General features: G+C 46.2%; 1 long non-coding RNA gene across 2 annotated transcripts in view; it reads left to right on the top strand.

Moving 5' to 3' along the window:
• The window catches only part of LOC140210974 (uncharacterized), a 111,255-nt gene that overhangs the window by 87,365 nt on the left and 4,648 nt on the right, over nt 1-19,242 (top strand). For both annotated transcript variants that reach the window (XR_011889351.1, XR_011889352.1), the window contains exon 2: nt 18,408-18,561. This is a non-coding gene — a long non-coding RNA (uncharacterized lncRNA). The remainder of the gene's footprint in view (nt 1-18,407; nt 18,562-19,242) is intronic.

Raw genomic sequence — 19,242 nt, 5'->3', positions numbered from 1 at the left:
ATCATCATGGCTTGGCTTCGCGAATGAAGATTCAGGAAGGGGGCTGCCCACGTCTGCTGCAGGCTTGCTGGTGGCTGACAAGGCCAATACGGGACAGGCAGGTCTGGCCACAGCGGCTGCAAGGGAAATTCTGTTCTGGGTTTGGTGCTGCTGTGTCACGGTTCTTCCTCCTTCTCCTTTTTAGATTAGATTAGATTCAACTTTATTGTCATTGTGCCGAGTACAGATACAAAACCAATGAAATGCAGTTAGCATCTGACCAGAAATGCAAAGAATAGTGTTATTTACAAAATAACTGTGAATAAAAAGTAAGTGCTACAGCACACAAATATAAAAGTACTGAGACAGTACAATACGGGTGCAATACTGCTTAGCGCTGTGATGTGAGGTTCAGCAGGGTCACAGCCTCAGGGAAGAAGCTCTTCCTGTGCCTGCTGGTGCGGGAGCGGAAGCTCCTGTAGCGCCTACCGGATGGGAGGAGAGTAACAAGTCCATGGTTAGGGTGAGATGCATCCTTGATAATGCTTTTCGCCCTGCCCAGGCAGCGTTTATGGTAGATGTTCTCAATGGTGGGCAATTGGGTGCGGATAATCTGCTGGGCAGTTTTCACCACACGCTGGAGTGCTTTGCGGTCCGATACGGGACAATTGCCATACCACACTGAGATGCAGTTGGTGAGTATGCTCTCAATGGTACAGCGGTAAAAATCCGTCAGTATCCTGGGACAGAGGTGAGCTTTCTTAATGCTCCGCAGGAAATAAAGGCACTGTTGCGCCTTTTTGATCGGATGGAGGAGTTCAGGGACCAGGTGAGATCCTCGGAAATGTGGACACCAAGGAATTTGAAGCTTGATACACGCTCCACCAGAGTCCACTGATGTAGATGGGGACGCATTTGTCCTCAATGCCAGCCCTGCGTGCGTTCTCGAAGGAGGAGACAGACTGGTGAATGGTGTGTCACCAGACCTCACGATCGGAGGCTAGATTAGACCACTGGCGATGGTCAATGTGACAGGCACCAAGGGATTTCTTCAGAGAGTCCTTGTACCTCTTATTCGGTGTCCCTCTGTCATGGTGACCAGTGGAGAGTTCGCCATACAGCACAATCTTGGGCAGGCGATGATCCTCCACCCTGGAGACGTGCCCTGCCCAGCGCAGCTGCGTCTTCAACAGCATGGCCTCGATGCCAGTGACCTCCGCCTGTTCAGGGACCTCGATGTTGGTGACAAAGTCACTCCAGTGGATGTTGAGGATGGTGCAGAGGCAGCGCTGGTGGAAACGCTCAAGGAGTCGTAGGTGGTGACGGTAGGTGACCCATGACTCGGAGCCGTACAAGAGGGTGGTCAGTACAACGGCTCTGTACACGCTGATCTTTGTGCCTTTCTTCAAATGCTTGTTGTTCCAGACTCTCTTGTACAGCCTGCCGAATGCTCTGTTTGCCTTTGCCAGTTGGTTGTCAATCTCTTTGTCAATCTTGGCATCTGACGAGATGGTCCACCCCAGGTAGCTGAACTGGTGGATTGTCTTCAGCTCTACCTCACCGATGGTGATGCGGGGAGGGTGGTAATCTTCCTGAGGTGTGGGCTGATGGAGAACTTCTGTCTTCTTCAAGCTGACTTCTAGTCCAAAGAGCTTGGCATCCTCTGCGAAGCAGGATGTTATACGCTGCAGAGCTGTCTCTGTGTGGGCAACAAGGGCAGCATCGTCGGCGAAGAGTAGCTCTCGGATGAGTTGCTCCAGTGTCTTGGTGTGAGACTGCAGTCGCCTCAGGTTGAACAGGCTGCCATCGGTGCGGTATTGGATGTAGACAGCATCCTCGTCATCAAGGTCTTCTGTGGCCCTTTCGAGCATCATGCTGAAGAAGATGGTGAAGAGAGTCGGCGCAAGGACGCGGCCTTGCTTTAGTCCGTTGCCTATTGGGAAGGGTTCTGAGAGGTCATTGTTGTGTCTGACTTGGCCACTCTGATCTTCATGTAGCTGGATGACCATGCTGAGGAACTCTGGGGAGCATCCCAGTCGTCCCATGATTTGCCACAGACCTTCCCTGCTCATGGTGTCGAACGCTTTGGTAAAGTCAACAAACATCATGTACAATCCCTTGTTCTGTTCCCTACATTTCTCTTGGAGCTGCCCGAGAACAAATACCATATCGGTGGTGCTCCTGTTGGCTCTGAAGCCACACTGGCTCTCTGGGAGGTGTTCTTCTGCAATGATGGGCACCAATCTGTTCAGGAGTACTCTTGTGAGGATTTTTCCTGCGATGGAGAGAAGAGTTATCTCCCGGTAGTTGGAGCAGTTGGACTTTCCCCCGTTGTTCTTATACAGGGCGATGATGGCTGCATCACGGAGGTCCTGTGGTAGTTTATCTTGTTCCCAGCAGCAGACAAAGAGCTCGTGGAGTTTGGTGTGTAACGCTGGGCCCCCATGTTTCCAAATCTCAGGTGGGATTCCATCAACTCCCGCTGCCTTGCCACTTTTCAGCTGCTCTATGGCCTTGACTGTCTCTTCTAGGGTTGGAATCTTGTCCAGTTCTGTTTTCTCTGGCTGTTGTGGGGTGCGATGAATTGCTGAGTCTCAGACCATGTGTTTGGCGCTGAAGAGAGTCTGGAAATGTTCCGATCGCTGGTTCAGGATGGACGCCTTGCCTGTGAAGAGCACCTGACCGTCTGCACTGCACAAGGGACACTGGACCCAAGACAAAAGATAAAAGTTGTAATTCACGGATTCTTTTCTGGTTGGCAGGCTTTAACTGCTGGATCTGTCCCATATTTTGCAATCTATAAAGCCGAAGTCAAAGTCAAAGTCTAGTTTATTATCAGAGTACATATATGGCCCCACATACAGCTCTGAGATTCTCTTTCTGTGGGAAAATCTATGGAACAGTAACTGTAAAAAGGATCAATGGACAACAAATTGTACAAATGCAGATATAAATAAGTAACAATAAACAAAGAGCATGAAATAACAAGACAGAAGTCCTTAAATGAGTGTAGTTATTCCCTTTTGTTCAAGAGCCTGATGATTGAGGGGAGTAACTGTTCTGAACCTGGTGGTGTGAGTCCTGAGGCTCCTATACCTTCTATCTGATGGCAGCGGTGAGAAGAGAGCATGTCCTAGGTGGTGAGGATCTTTGATAGAGAATGCTGCTTTCCTACAGCCCCATTTCATGTAGATGTGCTCAATGGCTCAATGGTTGGGAGGGTTTTACCCCTGATGTACTGGGCCGAATCCACTACTTTTTATAGGATTTTCCGCTCAAGGGAATTGGTGTTTCCATACCAGGCTGTAATGTAGCCAGTCAGCACACTTACCACCACGCATCTAGAGAAGTTTGAAACATAGAAAAGCATAGGAACATAGAAAACCTACAGCACAATACAGGCAAACCTTCGCCCCACAAAGCTGTGCTGAACATGTCCCTACCTTAGAAATTACTAGGGTTACCCATAGCCCTCTATTTTTCTAAGCTCCGTGTACCTATCCGAAAGTCTCTTAAAAGACCCTATCGTGTCCGCCTCCAGCACCGTTGCCGGCAGCCCATTCCAAGCGCTTTTTGTTTGCCAAACTTTTTGATGACATGCTGAATCTCCGCAGACTCCTGAGGAAATAGAGGCGCTGTTGTGCTTTCTTCGCAATTATATTTATATGATGGATCCAGGACAGGTCCTCTGAGATAGTGACACCCAGGAATCTAAAGTTACTGACCCTCTCCACCTCTGATCCTCTGATGATTATTGGCTCATGGACCTCTGATTTCCCTCTCCTGAAGTCTACAATCAGTTCCTTGGGCTTGCTGACATTGAGTGAGAGGTTGTTGTCATTACCCTGCTTTTAGATTATGAGAACACTTAGTCCTCTTTTATTGTCATTTAGAAATGCATACATACATTAAGAAATGATACAATGTTTCTCCGGAGTGATATGACAGAAAACAAGACAGATCAAAGACTAACACTGACAGAACCACATAATTATAACATATAGTTACAGCAGTGCAAAGCAATACCATAATTTGATGAAGAACAAACCGTGGGCACGGTAAAAAATAGTCTCAAAATCCCTGAGTCGATTGACTCCCGAGTCCCCGATAGCAGGCGGCAAAAGGGAGAAACTCCCTGCCATAAACCTCCAGGCACCGTCAACTTGCCGATGCCTTGAAAGCAGCTGACCACAGCCGACACTGAGTCCATCCGTCTGAAAACTCCGAGCTTCTGAGCAGCCTCTCCGATACAGCCTCCTGAGCGCCATCCTCTGTCGAGTGCCTTCGACCTTTCCCCGGCCGCTGAAACACGCAAAGCCGAGGATTTCGGGGCCTTCAGCTCCGGAGATTCCGGTTACCACACAGTAGCAGCGGCAGCGAAGCGGGCATTTCAGAAGTTTTCTAGATGATCCTCTGTGCTCGCACGTCTGTCTCCATCAAATCAGGATTGTGCACGGTTCCCTACTTGACAAATAACAGATATTCATCACCGAAGTGGCCACACGCACTGTCGTCGTTCCGCCATCTTCTCCCCCCTCCTGGGAGGATATTTTCAGCCCAGTTTTCAATTTCCCTCCTGTCTGCTGATTCAAAACATCTTTGGTACGGCCCACAACAGTGGTGTCATCAGCAAGCTTGTATATGGTGTTGGAGCTGTACGTGGCCACACAGTCATAGGTGCAAAGCGAGTACCCCTATGGTGCTCCTGACGGAGATATTAATGACAGATGGATACTTAGACTCACTGATGATACAGCGATATGTGGGAAGGTAAGGGTTGAGACTCCGAAGGTATAAGATAATTTACTTATTAAGATACTGCATGGAACGGACACTTAGCTCTTCTAGCTGCTCCGCACAGCAATTTCCTGAATTAATCCTATCCTAATCATGGGGCAATTTACACTGACAACTAACCTCACAACCTGTACATCTTTGGACTGTGGGAGGAAATCAGAGAGCATCCAGAGGAAACGCACGAGATCACGGGGAGAAAGTACAAACTCCTTACAGGCACCGGCGGGAATTGGACCCGGGTCGTCTGTAACTGTAAAGCGTTGTGCTAAGCACTATGCTACCTTGCATCCCACCATCCAAGCACATTTCCTGCAGGTGCTGCAAAACCAGAAAAACGCTCACAAAACACTGGAAGAAATCAACAGGTCGGGTAGCATCTCTGGAGAGGAAGTAACAATCGACGTTTTGGGCCAGGACTCTTCATCAGCACCAGAAGGGAACGGGGACAAGCCAGAATAAGAATGTGGTGGGGTGGGGAGGAGGGGAAGAGGGGAAGGAGTAGAAACTGGCAGGTGTTTGGTGAGACCGGGTGAGGGGGAAGGGAGTTAGAAGTGAGAAGCTGATAGGTGGAAGAGATAAAGGGCTGAAGAAGAAGGAATCTGATAGGAGAGGACAGTGGACCATGGAAGAAAAGGAAAGAGGAGGGAAACCAGAAGGAGGAGGTGGACAGGTAAGAAGAAGAGAAGTACTAAGAGGGGAACCAAACTGGTGAATGGAGAAGAAAGAAAGGGGAAGCAGTAAAAAAGTTGCCAGATAATACTTTATACTTTATACTTTATTGTCGCCAAACAATTGGTACTAGAACGTACAATCATCACAGCGATATTTGATTCTGTGCTTCACACTCCCTGGATTACAAATATTGAATATTAAAAATAGTTAAAATTAGTAAATATTAAAAATTTAAATTATAAATCATAAATAGAAAATAGAAAGATGGAAAGTAAGGTAGTGCAAAAAAAACCGAGAGGCAGGTCCAGATATTTGGAGGGTACGGCCCAGATCCGGGTCAGGATCCGTTCAGCAGTCTTATCACAGTTGGAAAGAAGCTGTTCCCAAATCTGGCTGTACGAGTCTTCAAGCTCCTGAGCCTTCTCCCGGAGGGAAGAGGGACAAAAAGTGTGTTGGCTGGGTGAGCCGTGTCCTTGATTATCCCAGCAGCACTGCTCCGACAGCATGTGGTGTAAAGTGAGTCCAAAGATGGAAGATTGGTTTGTGTGATGTGCTTCGCCGTGTTCACAATCTTCTGCAGCTTCTTTCGCTCTTGGACAGGACAATTTCCATACCAGGTTGTGATGCACCCTAGAAGAATGCTTTCTACAGTGCGTCTATAAAAATTAGTGAAGGTTTTAGGGGACAGGCCAAATTTCTTTAGTTTTCTCAGGAAGTAAAGGCACTCGTGGGCCTTCTTGGACTTCTTGAGAATGTATAATATGGGGTATTGCAAGGGTTCTCCACTTTGGTAGGAATGTAGGAAAAGCAGTACATTAAAGCAAAGGTGTGACACTATTAATTATTGGTTTTTAGATGATAATTTAAAAGGTTATCACGGAGGCGTAGCAAATAATCTGGAAAGTGAATTTAATATTATTGCGAAAGGAAGTCTTACAAAACTGTGCAGGACTTTCATAAGATGACATTAAGTATGGATCCACTTTTGATCTCCTTATTTAAGGGAGGGTATAGTTGCCTTGGCGACAATGCTAAAACATTCCCTAAATTGATTCTTAGGGTGAATGGAGTATTTTATGAAGTAAGATTGATCAGAACAAGTTGATACTCCCTGGAGTTTAGAAGAATGAGAAGGTGTTGAAGGCTCTGCAATGGGTAGTCTAGGCCACCCAACACACCACTGGCAGCAGCCTACCTACCATCAAGGACATATATAGAGAAAGGTGCCAGAGGGCGAAAAGGCCAGCAACTTAATAAGAGATTCCGCCCACTCTGTTCATGGACTGTTTGCCCCACTTTATCATTTCCTGTCAGTCACCTTATGCACAGACACTCCCATACCTGGCATCACTTTATGGACATTCAATCAGTCTATGTAATATAAGTTAATCTTATGTATTTATGTCTATTATGTTTTTTATTGTGTGTGCATTTTTATTGCTGCATTGGATGCAGAGGAACAATTATCTCATTCGCTGTTGTGCTTGCGTACTGACAAATGACAATAAACAATCTTGATCTTGATCTTGATTTTGACCTTGAAATTAGGTTGTGAATGTAGTATATTGTCTTGGGATAAGGGAAGCCTTGGGATAAGAGATAAGGGAACTGTCATTTATGACTAAAATGACGAGGTTGCTTCAGAGAGTCAATATCCTGTTGGCTAGAGGTTTGGAGAGGCTGGGTTATTGACTGCATTGAAAGTTTGGATAAGCAAATTTTGAACTGCTGGGAAGTCAAGGGTCATGGGAATCAGGCAGAAGAGTGGAGTGGTGGCCAACAATCAACCCATGGTCTATCAAATGGAGGATTCTCAACAGGACCTATCTCCAGGAAAGATATCATTAAGTTTGAATGAGGACGGAAAAGATTCAAGAGCATGTTATGGAGGTGGAGGGCTTGGTTTATAAGGATAGCTACAAGGAGGACTGCCATAAGAAAGCAGCATCCATCATCAAGTACCCCCACCGTGCGGACCAAGCTTTCTTCTCACTCCCGCCATCGCACAGGAGGTACAGGAGCCTTAGGCCCCCACACCACCAGGTTCAGGGACAGTAATTACCCTTCAACCTTCAGGCTCCTGAACCAACGTGGATAACTTCACTCACCTCAACTCCGAACTAATTCCGCAACCCATCGACTCACTTTCAAGGATTCCACAACTCAGGCTCTCAGTATTATTTATTTATCTATCTATCTATGAGTCTACATCTATTTACAATACTTATCGCACAGTTTGCCTTCTTTTGCACATTGGTTGTTTGTCAGTCTTTGCTTGTGTGTAGTTTTTCATTGACTCTATTGTATGTCTTTGTTTTCCTATGAATGCCTGCAAGCAAATGAATCTCAAGGGGTAGTGTACATTATAGTGACATTACGTACTTTGATAATAAATGTACTTTGCACTTTGAACTTTAAACATTTTCCCCCTGGAGAGTGGAGGTTGAGGGGTGACCTTAAAGAGGTACATAAAGTCAAGGAGGGTATGGATAAGATGGATGGCCAAAATCTTGTTCCCAGGATAGGCGTGTCTGAAACCAGATGGCATAACTTTAAGGTGAGAGGCGAAAAGTTTAAAAGGAATCTGAGGAACAATTTTTTCACACAGAGGACAGTGGGTACTTGCAAGGAACTGCTGGAGGAAGCTGTGGGGGAGTGGTTGTGAGGGTAGAATTATAAAGTTTAAAAGGCATTTTGACAGGGACATGGATAGAAAAGGCCCATAAGGTGAAACACAGGCAAAGAAGACCAGCTCGGGGAGACATGTTGCTCAATGTGGATGAGTTGAACCAAAAGACCTGTTTCCTTGCTGTATAACAAGATCCTAATGATTTCAAAGTAGTTATTTGGTTTAGAAATACAGCACAATAATTAGCCCTTCCGGCCTGTGACTCTGCACTGCCCAATTACACCCACAAGATTAAATAAGCTACCAACTGTTATGCTTTTGAACTGTGAGAGGAAACGAGCACCCATGAAACCATGCAGGGAGAACGCATGTCAGGGGCAAGAATTGAACCCAAGTTGTCAGTGCTGTAATAGGGTTATGCTAACTGCTATGCTGTCATGCTGTCCATAGTGGTTAGCAGAACACTTTACAGTACCAGCCACCTGGGTTCAATTCCCGTTGCTGTCTGTGAGCAGATTTGTACGTTCTCCCCGTGACCGCGTGGGTTTCCTCCTGGTGCTCTGGTTTCCTCCCACAGTCCAAAGACATAACAGTCGGTAGGTCAATTGGTCACTGTAAATTGTCCCATGATTAGGCTAGGATTTAATTGGGGGTTGCTGGGTGGCGTGTCTCGAAAGATCAGAAGTGCCTATTCCAAGCTGTATCTGAATAAGTAAATAAAGAGACCCATGTGGTCGAGAGGGAGAACATGCAAACGCCACATAGACAGTAGCGGAGGTCAGGATTGGAACCTGGATACCAATGCTGCAAAGCAGCGGCTCTATCTGTTGTGCCCATCTCTCTATTCAAAATTAAAATATTGAAAATGATAAATAGATTGCCAATTTGATTTTACAAAGGAATAAGAAAAGTGTTTTTAAATTACTGTTGTAGTAAACATCACTGCCATGTCTCTTTCACATTTAAGTTTCACTTTGACTCATATGAGACATAGTGACTCTGCATTTTCAGTAAGCTTCCTGTGCAATGAGTGATATATTTTTAGATCCCATGCTGACTTCAGTGGCTCAGTTCCAGTTCAAGGCAATCTCAGAGACACAAAGGCACCTCATATGTCCCCAAGAACTGCTATCTTCAGGAGAGAGGGGTGAAAATTGGCAGAGAAAGAGGATGGAAAAAAATAATCCCATTGTGAAGGGAAAATGCTGGCTGTCGCAAACTACTTTAGTGCCAACAAAGTGCTTCTTAGTGGTGGTTTTGTTGCAGCATAGAACTTTTCACCATTACACAATATCAAAATTTCCCCAGGCAAACTTTCTTGGAAATAAAATTATCAATAGAGCGCTGGAGAAAGTATCCAGCACTCTTTTGGGCTTTTTCCCCATGAAGGTTTGTATTTCAATAGATTCAGATTCAGATTTATTTATCACATTGAAACATGCAGTGAAATGTGTCATTTGTACTAACAACCGACACAGGTGAGGATGTGCTGGGGGCAGCCCGCAAGTGTTGCCACACGTTCTGGCGCCAACATAGCGTGCCCATAACGCTTAGCAAATCAACACAGAGCACAACAAAATGAGCAGCAAAGCAGCAACAGCGAAACAAGCCTCCTTCCTTCCCATCCACCTCACGAATGCACAGTCCTCTAACCCCTGGATCAACCATGTTCAGCCTCCAGCCTCCAGCCTCCAGCGGACTTGTGGAATGACAAGCACTGAGCCCCTGCTCCACTAGCAGACTCGCTGAAATTTGCATACTTGGGGCTCAGTCCACCGGGCCTCGACATCTAGACCTCCGATTGACCTCAGGCTGCCTTGTTTTATTCTTAGAAGTTGTTTCAAACAATAAGAGAAATTTAGGAACGCAAACATGAGGAAATCTGCAGATGCTGGAATTTCAAGCAACACACATCAAAGTTGCTGGTGAATGCAGCAGGCCAGGCAGCATCTCTAGGAAGAGGTACAGTCGACATTTCAGGCCGAGACCCTTCGTCAGGACTAACTAAAGGAAGAGCTAGTAAGAGATTTGAAAGTGGGAGGGGGGGGGAGATCCGAAATGATAGGAGAAGACAGGAGGGGGAGGGATGGAGCCAAGAGCTGGACAGTTGATTGGCAAAAGGGATATGAGAGGATCATGGTACGCTCTGTCCGCCAGAGAAAGCAGGATCTCCCAGTGGCCACACATTTTAATTCCACGTCCCATTCCCATTCTGATATGTCTATCCATAGCCTCCTCTACTGTCAAGATGAAGCCACACTCAGGTTGGAGGAAAAACACCTTATATTCCGTCTGGGTAGCCTCCAACCTGATGGCATGAACATTGACTTCTCAAACTTCTGCTAATGCCCCACCTCCCCCTCGTACCCCATCTGTTATTTATTCATATACACACATTCTTTTTCTCTCTATCCTTTTTCTCCCTCTGTCCCCCTCACTATACCTCTTGCCCATCCTCTGGGTTTTTGCCCCCCTCCCCCATTTCTTTCTCCCTAGGCCTCCTGTCCCATGATCCCCTACTAGAGATGCTGCCTGGCCTGCTGCGTTCACCAGCAACTTTTATGTGTGTTAAGAGAATTTAAGAACCTCTTGATGTAATGTAACTTGATTCAGATATCCAGATTTCCTGTAACAAGCCGAATGTACTTTTTACGGAAATTCTGAGAAGGACTGTATTCTACTTGTTCTGAGATCATTCACAATATTTAATGGTAGCTCACTTCCAAGAGGACGACAACCTTGTTGCGGTTTGGAGGCTTGTATGCCTCAATGACCCGGAGAGCTTTGTTGGCCTGAGTCAGGGCTTTATGCTCTGGCTCTCGGTAGGGACACCCATGCCAAACAGGTCATGCCAGAACAAGAGTGGTCCCCGCTTGTGGTAACTTCTACTTCGAAAAAGGCACACTTGACAACTTCATGGCAAAGAAACAATCTTATCTCGAACTTCAAAACCGTTACGAAAATACAGAGGCTTTCACAACCCGTACGGCATGGCAGGCACACTATATACAAAGCACACCGGAAGTAAAAAGAACGGAAGTAAAGACCCCCATTATCCTAATTAGTATTAACTTACTTTTAATAATGCTCACATTACAACACTTCTCCCCCTTTAAAATCCAACATTCCCCAAATGTAAAAAACTAGGTAATAGAAACAGTGGTGTTATTAACTTGCTTACCCCTGAAAACTTATACTAGTATCTTAGCAACAGTTTATCAATACAAAACATCTGGAAAACATGACAGATTCAACATTCAATCTAACAACAACAAAAAACTGTCCTGTCAAAGATTCAGTCTGTCAGGAGGTTTACGAGCGCGCCATGATCTGCACTCTAGCCCTGGGGACCCCACAGGCACCGCTGGTGAGGGTGTTTTGGGTGGGTCCGGTGTTGGGGGCATGAGAGGGGTCTGTGTGTCTGCGTGAGAATGTCCATCCTCTTCAGGGGACCCCGACCCCTCTGCCAGCGTCTCGTCCTCTGGCAAAGTCACTGGTAAACGTGCTTCCACAGTAATCTGTCTCACTTTTGCCTTCACGTCCGGGCACAGCAGGTCCAATTTTGACTTGGGCCTACGCCCCATCAGCATCTCTGTGGAAGTACGGACAGTCGTAGTCTGTGGCATGAGGCGGTATTTAAACAGGAAACGTGAAAGACGAATGCTAAGAGAGTCTCCTGTCATCCGCTTCAGGCCTTCCTTCACTATCTGAACAGCCCGCTCAGCCAAACCATTTGAGGCTGGGTGGAAAGGGGCTGTCCGAATGTGATGAATGCCATTCTGCTGCATGAACTCACTGAACAGCTCACTGGTGAACGTCGGGCCATTATCAGTGACCAGAGTGTCAGGCAACCCGTGGACTGCAAACACTTGCCTGAATTTGTCTATGGTTGAGGGGGCTGTGATGTTGCTCATGATGTGAGCTTCGATCCAATTAGAATGCGCATCTACCATGACAAGAAACATCTGCCCCATAAAAGGGCCAGCAAAGTCTAAATGTAGCCTAGACCAGGGGTGGTCTGGCCACTCCCATGGGTGCGAAGGAGCTGGTGGTGGCATATTCTGATTAGTCTGACATTGCATGCATGATTTTACCTTGTTCTCCAGATCCTGATCTTTTCTTGGCCACCAAACATAGGATCTTGCAAGGCTTTTCATTCGAGACACCCCTGGATGAGTATCATGAATTTCCTTCTCAATCTGCGAACGGATGACCCCCGCCTCCCAGAAAGTGCAGCCATCCTGCAGACTGAGTTCTGTCTTGCATTTGGCATAAGGCCTGAGTTCCTTTCCGTCCATGACTCTGGGCCAACCTTGTTAAAGAAAAGTCTTGACTTGGGACAGGACTGGGTCCCTCTCTGTCCACTGCTTGATCTGGGTTGCCTTTACGGGTGTCTCTGACAGCCTCTCCAATGAAAACACAGTCTCTGGAGGCACATATGTAGCAACAGGTGTCTCAGGTAAAGGTAGCGGACTCAGTGCATCGGCGTTTGCATTATCCCCACCAGCTCTGTATACTATGGTATACTGGTAGGCTGACAATGTAAGAGCCCCACGCTGTATCCTGGCTGAGACTAGCGGTGGGATGCATCTAGTCTCACTGAACAGGCTCATCAGTGATTTATGGTCCGTATAAATTGTAAACACACGTCCATAAAGGTACTGATGAAAGCGTTTGACCGCAAAAACAATGGCCAGACCTTCTTTGTCTAGCTGTGAATATCCCTTCTCAGCAGCTGTCAGGGTACGTGAAAGCAAAACCAATAGGCTTCTCTGAACGGTCCTCCATTACATGTGAGAGAACTGCCCCGACTCCATAGGGCAAGGCATCGCATGCAAGGGTGATCTCCTTGTCTGGGTCATAGTGAACAAGCAGCTTCACTGAGTGGAGGAGTTCTTTCACTTCCTTGAAAGCTTTCCCCTGCTCTGCACCCCACTGCCACTTAGTGTCATTGTGAAACAGCTTATACAGTGGGGTCTAAACCCTTGAGAGGTCAGGAAGAAAGTTGCCATGATAATTCACCATGCCCAAAAATGATCTGAGTTCCGTGACGGTCTTAGGGCTTGGGGCTTCCTTAATAGCTCTCACTTTGTTCTCCACGGGGCAAAGCCCCTCAGCTGTGATCTTGTGTCCCAGGTAAGTCACACTCGATGCCAGGAACACACATTTTCCACATTTCAGCCGCAGCCCTGCGTCTGAGAGCCTCTTCAGCACCCGTTCTAAATTAGCCAGATGCTCCACCTCTGTAGCCCCCGTGATCAAAATATCATCAAGGTACACTGCTACGTGCAGAATCCCCTGCCCCAGAGTGTCCATTGTCCTTTGGAAAATGGCAGGGCTGGATGCCACTCCAAACACCAGGCGACTGTACTTGAATAATCCCTTGTGCGTATTAATTGTGACGCACTCCTTTGAATCCTCGTCGAGCAGCAGCTGTTGGTAGGCATGGCTCACGTCCAGCTTTGTGAACAGCTTACCCCCTGACAGGGTTGCAAACAGGTCATCCACCCATGGTAATGGGTACTCCTCCAGCCTAGAGTCCTGATTCATCGTAAGCTTATAATCCCCACGTATCCTCACCGTTTTGTCTGCCTTCAAAACTGGAACAATGGGAGCCACCCACCTTGAAAACTGGACGGGCTCAATAATGCCCAGCCTCTGTAAGCGTTCCAGCTCCTCCTCAACTTTGCCTCACCTGTGAGTTGGGGTGATATACTGCATCCGGTGGCCTTCTATATATTGGCGAGACCCAACACAGACTGAGAGATCGTTTCGCTGAACACCTACGCTCTGTCCGCCAGAGAAAGCAGGATCTCCCAGTGGCCACACATTTTAATTCCACGTCCCATTCCCATTCTGATATGTCTGTCCATGGCCTCCTCTACTGTAAAGATGAAGCCACACTCAGGTTGGAGGAACAACACCTTATATTCTGTCTGGGTAGCCTCCAACCTGATGGCATGAACATTGACTTCTCAAACTTCTGCTAATGCCCCACCTCCCCCTCGTACACCATCCCTTATTTATTTATATACACACATTCTTTTTCGCTCTCTCCTTTTTCTCCCTTTGTCCCTCTCACTATACCTCTTGCCCATCCTCTGGGCTTTCCCCCCCCTTTTCTTTCCCCCTGGGCCTCCTGTCCCATGATCCTCTCATATCCCCTTTGCCAATCACCTGTCCAGCTCTTGGCTCCATCCCTCCCCCTCCTGTCTTCTCCTATCATTTCGGATCTCCCCCCCTCCTCCCACTTTCAAATCTCTTGCTAGCTCTTCCTTCAGTTAGTCCTGTCGAAGGGTCTCGGCCCGAAACGTCGACTGTACCTCTTCCTAGAGATGCTGCCTGGACTGCTGCGTTCACCAGCAACTTTGATGTGTGTTGCTTGAATTTCCAGCATCTGCAGATTTCTTCGCGTTTGCGAAAGAAAATTGTTACAGACATAGCAATGAAGAATCCCTCTACACCTGAGTGTGACGGTATTCCCGAGTCTCCGCCCAGGATCTGCACGACTGACAGTAGCAACAACTGAGAGGAAGCTATTGACATGATGAAGGAAGCTGTGAACACCACTTGAGATGGAGGACCTTCATTGCGGCCCCAAATGCCAGCGGCGTAACAGGTAGAAGAGATGAGAGCAGTCATGAAATACACTCAGTTGTCACTTTATTAGTTACACCTGCTCGTTAATGAAGGTATCTAATCAGCCAATCGTGCAAAACGCCTTGTTAATGAGAGAGGTCACAGGAGAATGGGCTGCCTGGTTCAAGCTGACGGTAACTCAAATAATCAGGCGATACAACAGTGGTGTGCTGAATGCACAACACATCGAACCTCAGAGTGGATGGGCTACAACAGCAGAAAACCATAAACATGCGCACAGTGGTCTCTTTATTTGGTAACTCCTGTATCTCGTAAAGTGGCCACTGAGTACATATCCCCTTCTTCCGAGATAACTGAAATACAGAACAAATAGCTTACCTGAACAATTTCAAGTCCCTGGGTGTCAATATCTCGGAGGGCCTAACCGGGACACAATGTATTGATGCAGATACAAAGAAGGCATGATAGTGGTTATATTTCATTAGGAGTTTGAGGAGATTTAGTATGTCACCAAAAAACGCTCGCAAATTTCTACAGCTGTCCAGTGGAGAGCATTCTGACTGGCTGCATCACTGTCTGGAATGGGGGGGTTGGGGGAGCTACTGCACAGGATCGAAGTAAGCTGTAGAGAGTTGTAAACTTAGTCAGCTCCATCGAGGGCACTAGCCTCCGTAGTGTCCAGAGCATCTTCAAAGTACAGTGCCTCAGAAAAGCTGCAACCATCTTTAAGGACCCTCACCACCTAGGTCATGCGCTGTTCTCATTGTTACCATCAGGTAGGAGGTACAGAAGCCTGAAGGCACACACTCAGCGATTCAGGAACAGCTTCTTCCCCTCTGCCATCCGATTTCTGAATGGACATTGAACCTGTGAACACTACCTCACTACTTTTTTATTTCCTATTTTTTGTACTGCTTATTTAATTTAACTATTTTATATATATACTCTTATTGTAATTCGCAATTTATTTCTCTCTGTTATTATGTATTGCATTGTTCTGCTGCCACAAAGTTAACAAATTTCATGACATATGCCAGTGATACAGTATTAAAATTGATTCTGATTCTGAATCCTGTGATGCAGAGTGAGAGGTGCTGACTTCTCAGGACAGGCTGGGCCTCGGCAATAGGAATGACGCCAATATCCCAGTACGCTCGGATTCCTCTTAGGCAAACAGGCTAACAGCAAACTGCAGGCTCAGTTATCTTGTGTCAGCGACTACCCTGATGTTGCAACTGCAGATGTTATTTGAGCATTAACTATGTCCTCCACGCAGTTTTAAATTGTACCCGTTACTAATTATTCCTTTGAGTGTCTGTGTGTGGTTATATCAACGGAGAGTGACCGGGAATGTATGAGTGAGTCATGTTTGGCCACACTCATAGGAGTTAGACCATAAGAGCATGAGACATAGCAGCTGAATTGGGCCATTGAGCCTATTAAGTCTACATCTTTCGATCATGGCTAATTTATTTTCCCTTTCAACCCCATTCTTTTGCCTTCTCCCTGTATTCTTTCACATTCTTACTAATCAAGAACATATCAACCTCTGCATTCAGTATACCCAATGACTTGGCCTCCACAGCCATCTGTGGCAATGAATTCCATAGATTCACCACCCTCTGGCCGAAGAAATTTCTCTTTGTCTCTGTACTAGGAAATGTCCTCTCCAACATCTTAAGTCTTTTGAAAAGCTGAAGGTTTCTACAAGATCGCCCCTCAACAGCAAGTACAGGCTCAGAGCCATCAAACACTCCTCATACATTAACCCGTTTATTCTTGGGAACTTTAAATTTGTTCTCCATTGTAGACAACTGGAGATGGGCCTCTCCACCTCTAGCCTACCTTCTGAAAGTGCTGGCTCCTTTCTGGTGTCCACTCCCAACGGGCTCCAAGTAGTAGATGGTACTTCACTACAGGATCGTTCTTCAACCACTTCTTTGAATTCATTCACTTATTTCTTCACCTTACCCCGTAGTTCATGTCATGATGTGCTTCTGGTTTCTGGTTGCTCTTATGCAGTCAACATATGACGTGGCACTGGATTAGCCTGAACTGAATATTTTTGGACTGCCCCGATGACTTGCAGTTAGATGTCTTACAATCTGTGTTTCTGTGCTGCTCTCGTGATTTGTTCCTTGCAGCTTGGAGGTTTGATGATTTTCTTTGAATGGGTTCTATGGTTTTCTTTGTTTTGTGGCTGTCTTGGGAAGATGAATCTCAGAGTTGAATACTGAATACATACTTAGGTAATAAATGTTTGTCTATGCAGGACATCACAATGGTTCATTCCACATACATCTTGCAGGGCATGATGACACGTTAGTTACAGATGGTAGCATGGTTTGAAAGTGAAGCTGATGAACAAAATGTCCACAGACCACTCTTCTTCTCCCACCCTTCATCTCCTGGTGCCGGTAACCCCTGTTTCCATCCAGGGGGTTAGTGTGGACATGGTGGAGGATTACAAATACCTAGGGATACGAATTGACAATAAACTGGACTGGTCAAAGAACACTGAGGCTGTCTGAGGGGACTGAGGTCCTTTAACATCTGTCAGACAATGCTGAGGATGTTCTACGAGTCTGTGGTGGTCAGTGCGATCATGTTTGCTGTTGTGTGCTGGGGCAGCAGGCTGAGGGTAGCAGACACCAACAAAATCAACAAACTCATTCGTAAGGCCAGTGATGTTGTGGGGATGGAACTGGACTCTCTGACGGCGGTGTCTGAAAAGAGGATGCTGTCTAAGTTGCATGCCATCTTGGTCAATGTCTCCCATCCACTACATAATGTACTGGTTAGGCACAGAAGTACATTCAGCCAGAGACTCATTCCACCGAGATGCAACACAAAGCGTCATAGGAAGTCATTCCTGCCTGTGGCCATCAAACTTTACAACTCCTCCCTTGGAGGGTCAGACACCCTGACCAGGCTGGTCCTGGACTTATTTCCTGGCATAATTCACATATTACTATTTAATTATTTATGGTTTTATATTGCTATATTTATACTCTATTCTTGGTTGGTGCAACTGTAATGAAACCCAATTTCCCTTGGGATCAATAAAGTATGACTATGACTACGACTATGACTATGACTATTTTTCTCCTGCAAGATCAGAATCAGAATCATAATATATAGGTTTATTCAGTAGATTCCCAATAGCAACTTGGCATTTATCTCAGAAGAGAAATATGTAACACTGCAGGTCCAATCTCTGAATTTGAATCAGAATCAGGTTTATTATCACTGCCAGGGTGGAGATACGTCTCTACCAAAGGAGGTGTAAGGCACTCCTCCCCCCCATTAGATGTCATGGCAAATTTCCGCAGACTGCTAAGGAAGTAGAGGTGTTGCCGTGCTTTCTTCATCGTTGCACTTATGTGCTGGACCCAGGACAGATCCTCTGAAATAATAACTCCGAGGAATTTAAAGTTGATAACCCTCTCCGCCTCTGATCCCTCGAGGACCGGCTCATGGACCTCTGGCTTCCTTCTCCTGAAGTCTACAATCCGCTCATTGGTCTTGTAGACATTAAGTGAGAGGTTACTTTCAATCTCACTTTCAAGAGTCCTTGAAAGTGAGTCCGTAGGCAGTAGAACCAGTTCAGAGTGGTGGTGATCAAAGTTATCCACGTCAGTTTGCAGTCTGACCTAATTGAGTATTTCCTGTTTTTATTTCAGATTTCCAGCATTTGCAATGTTGTTGATTTTCACTTTACAATCATTAGGCTCTCTTGAAGTGTGGTCACTATTTCAATGCGTGGCAGCTAACTGGAAAGCGCATCGTGGAATTCATCATGGTGGGTGTACGGAACGCCCTGCCATTTGAGAAACTCTCGTATTGGCACAGGGATGATAGGAAAATGGAGAGCTATGTGAGAGGTAAGGCTTAGATTGTTCTTAGAGTAGGTTAAAATTGCGGCACAACATTGTGGGCTGAAGGGCCTGTACTGTGCTGTACTGCTTCATGGTAGCAATGCGAAGGGCGCATGTCCTGGATGATTAATTATTGATTATTATTGATTATTGATTAATGATTGTCCTTCTTGGCCCAAAATGTCAACTGTTTATTCCTTGCTATAGATACTGCCTGACCTGCTGAGTTTCTCCAGCGTTTTCTATGTGGTAGTGGGGGCTAGGCAGAAAACCAGGTGGGAACAGACTAGATGGGCTGAAGGGACTGTTTCTGTGCTGCATGATTCTATGACTCCAGATCATCCTTGATTAGGGAGATGCAGACACAACTTTTATGAAAGTAAGATGAGGAGGCAGGTACATTAGGGATGTCTAAGAAACTCTCAGGATAATGGAAAAATGGAGGGCTATGTGGGAGGGGAGGGTTAGATTGATCTTAAAAGTCGGTTAAAGGGTCGGTACAACATGGTGGACCAAAGGGCCTGCATTGTGTTCTATAGTCCTATGTTCTGTGCTCCTTGTAAACTTTCTGTGACCATTAAAAGAAACCTCAGATCTGAACCAGTCACAGCCAGCCCAATGATTTTTTTTTATATTCTGTCGAACGCACGGTGAGGGGTGGTAGTAGAGGCAGACGCATTAAAGACA

The sequence above is a fragment of the Mobula birostris genome, chromosome 16 (assembly GCF_030028105.1).
Source record: "Mobula birostris isolate sMobBir1 chromosome 16, sMobBir1.hap1, whole genome shotgun sequence".
Taxonomy (NCBI): Eukaryota; Metazoa; Chordata; class Chondrichthyes; order Myliobatiformes; family Myliobatidae; genus Mobula; species Mobula birostris.
Note: the sequence above shows the minus strand (reverse complement) of the source record. Positions and strands in the feature narration are given on the sequence as shown.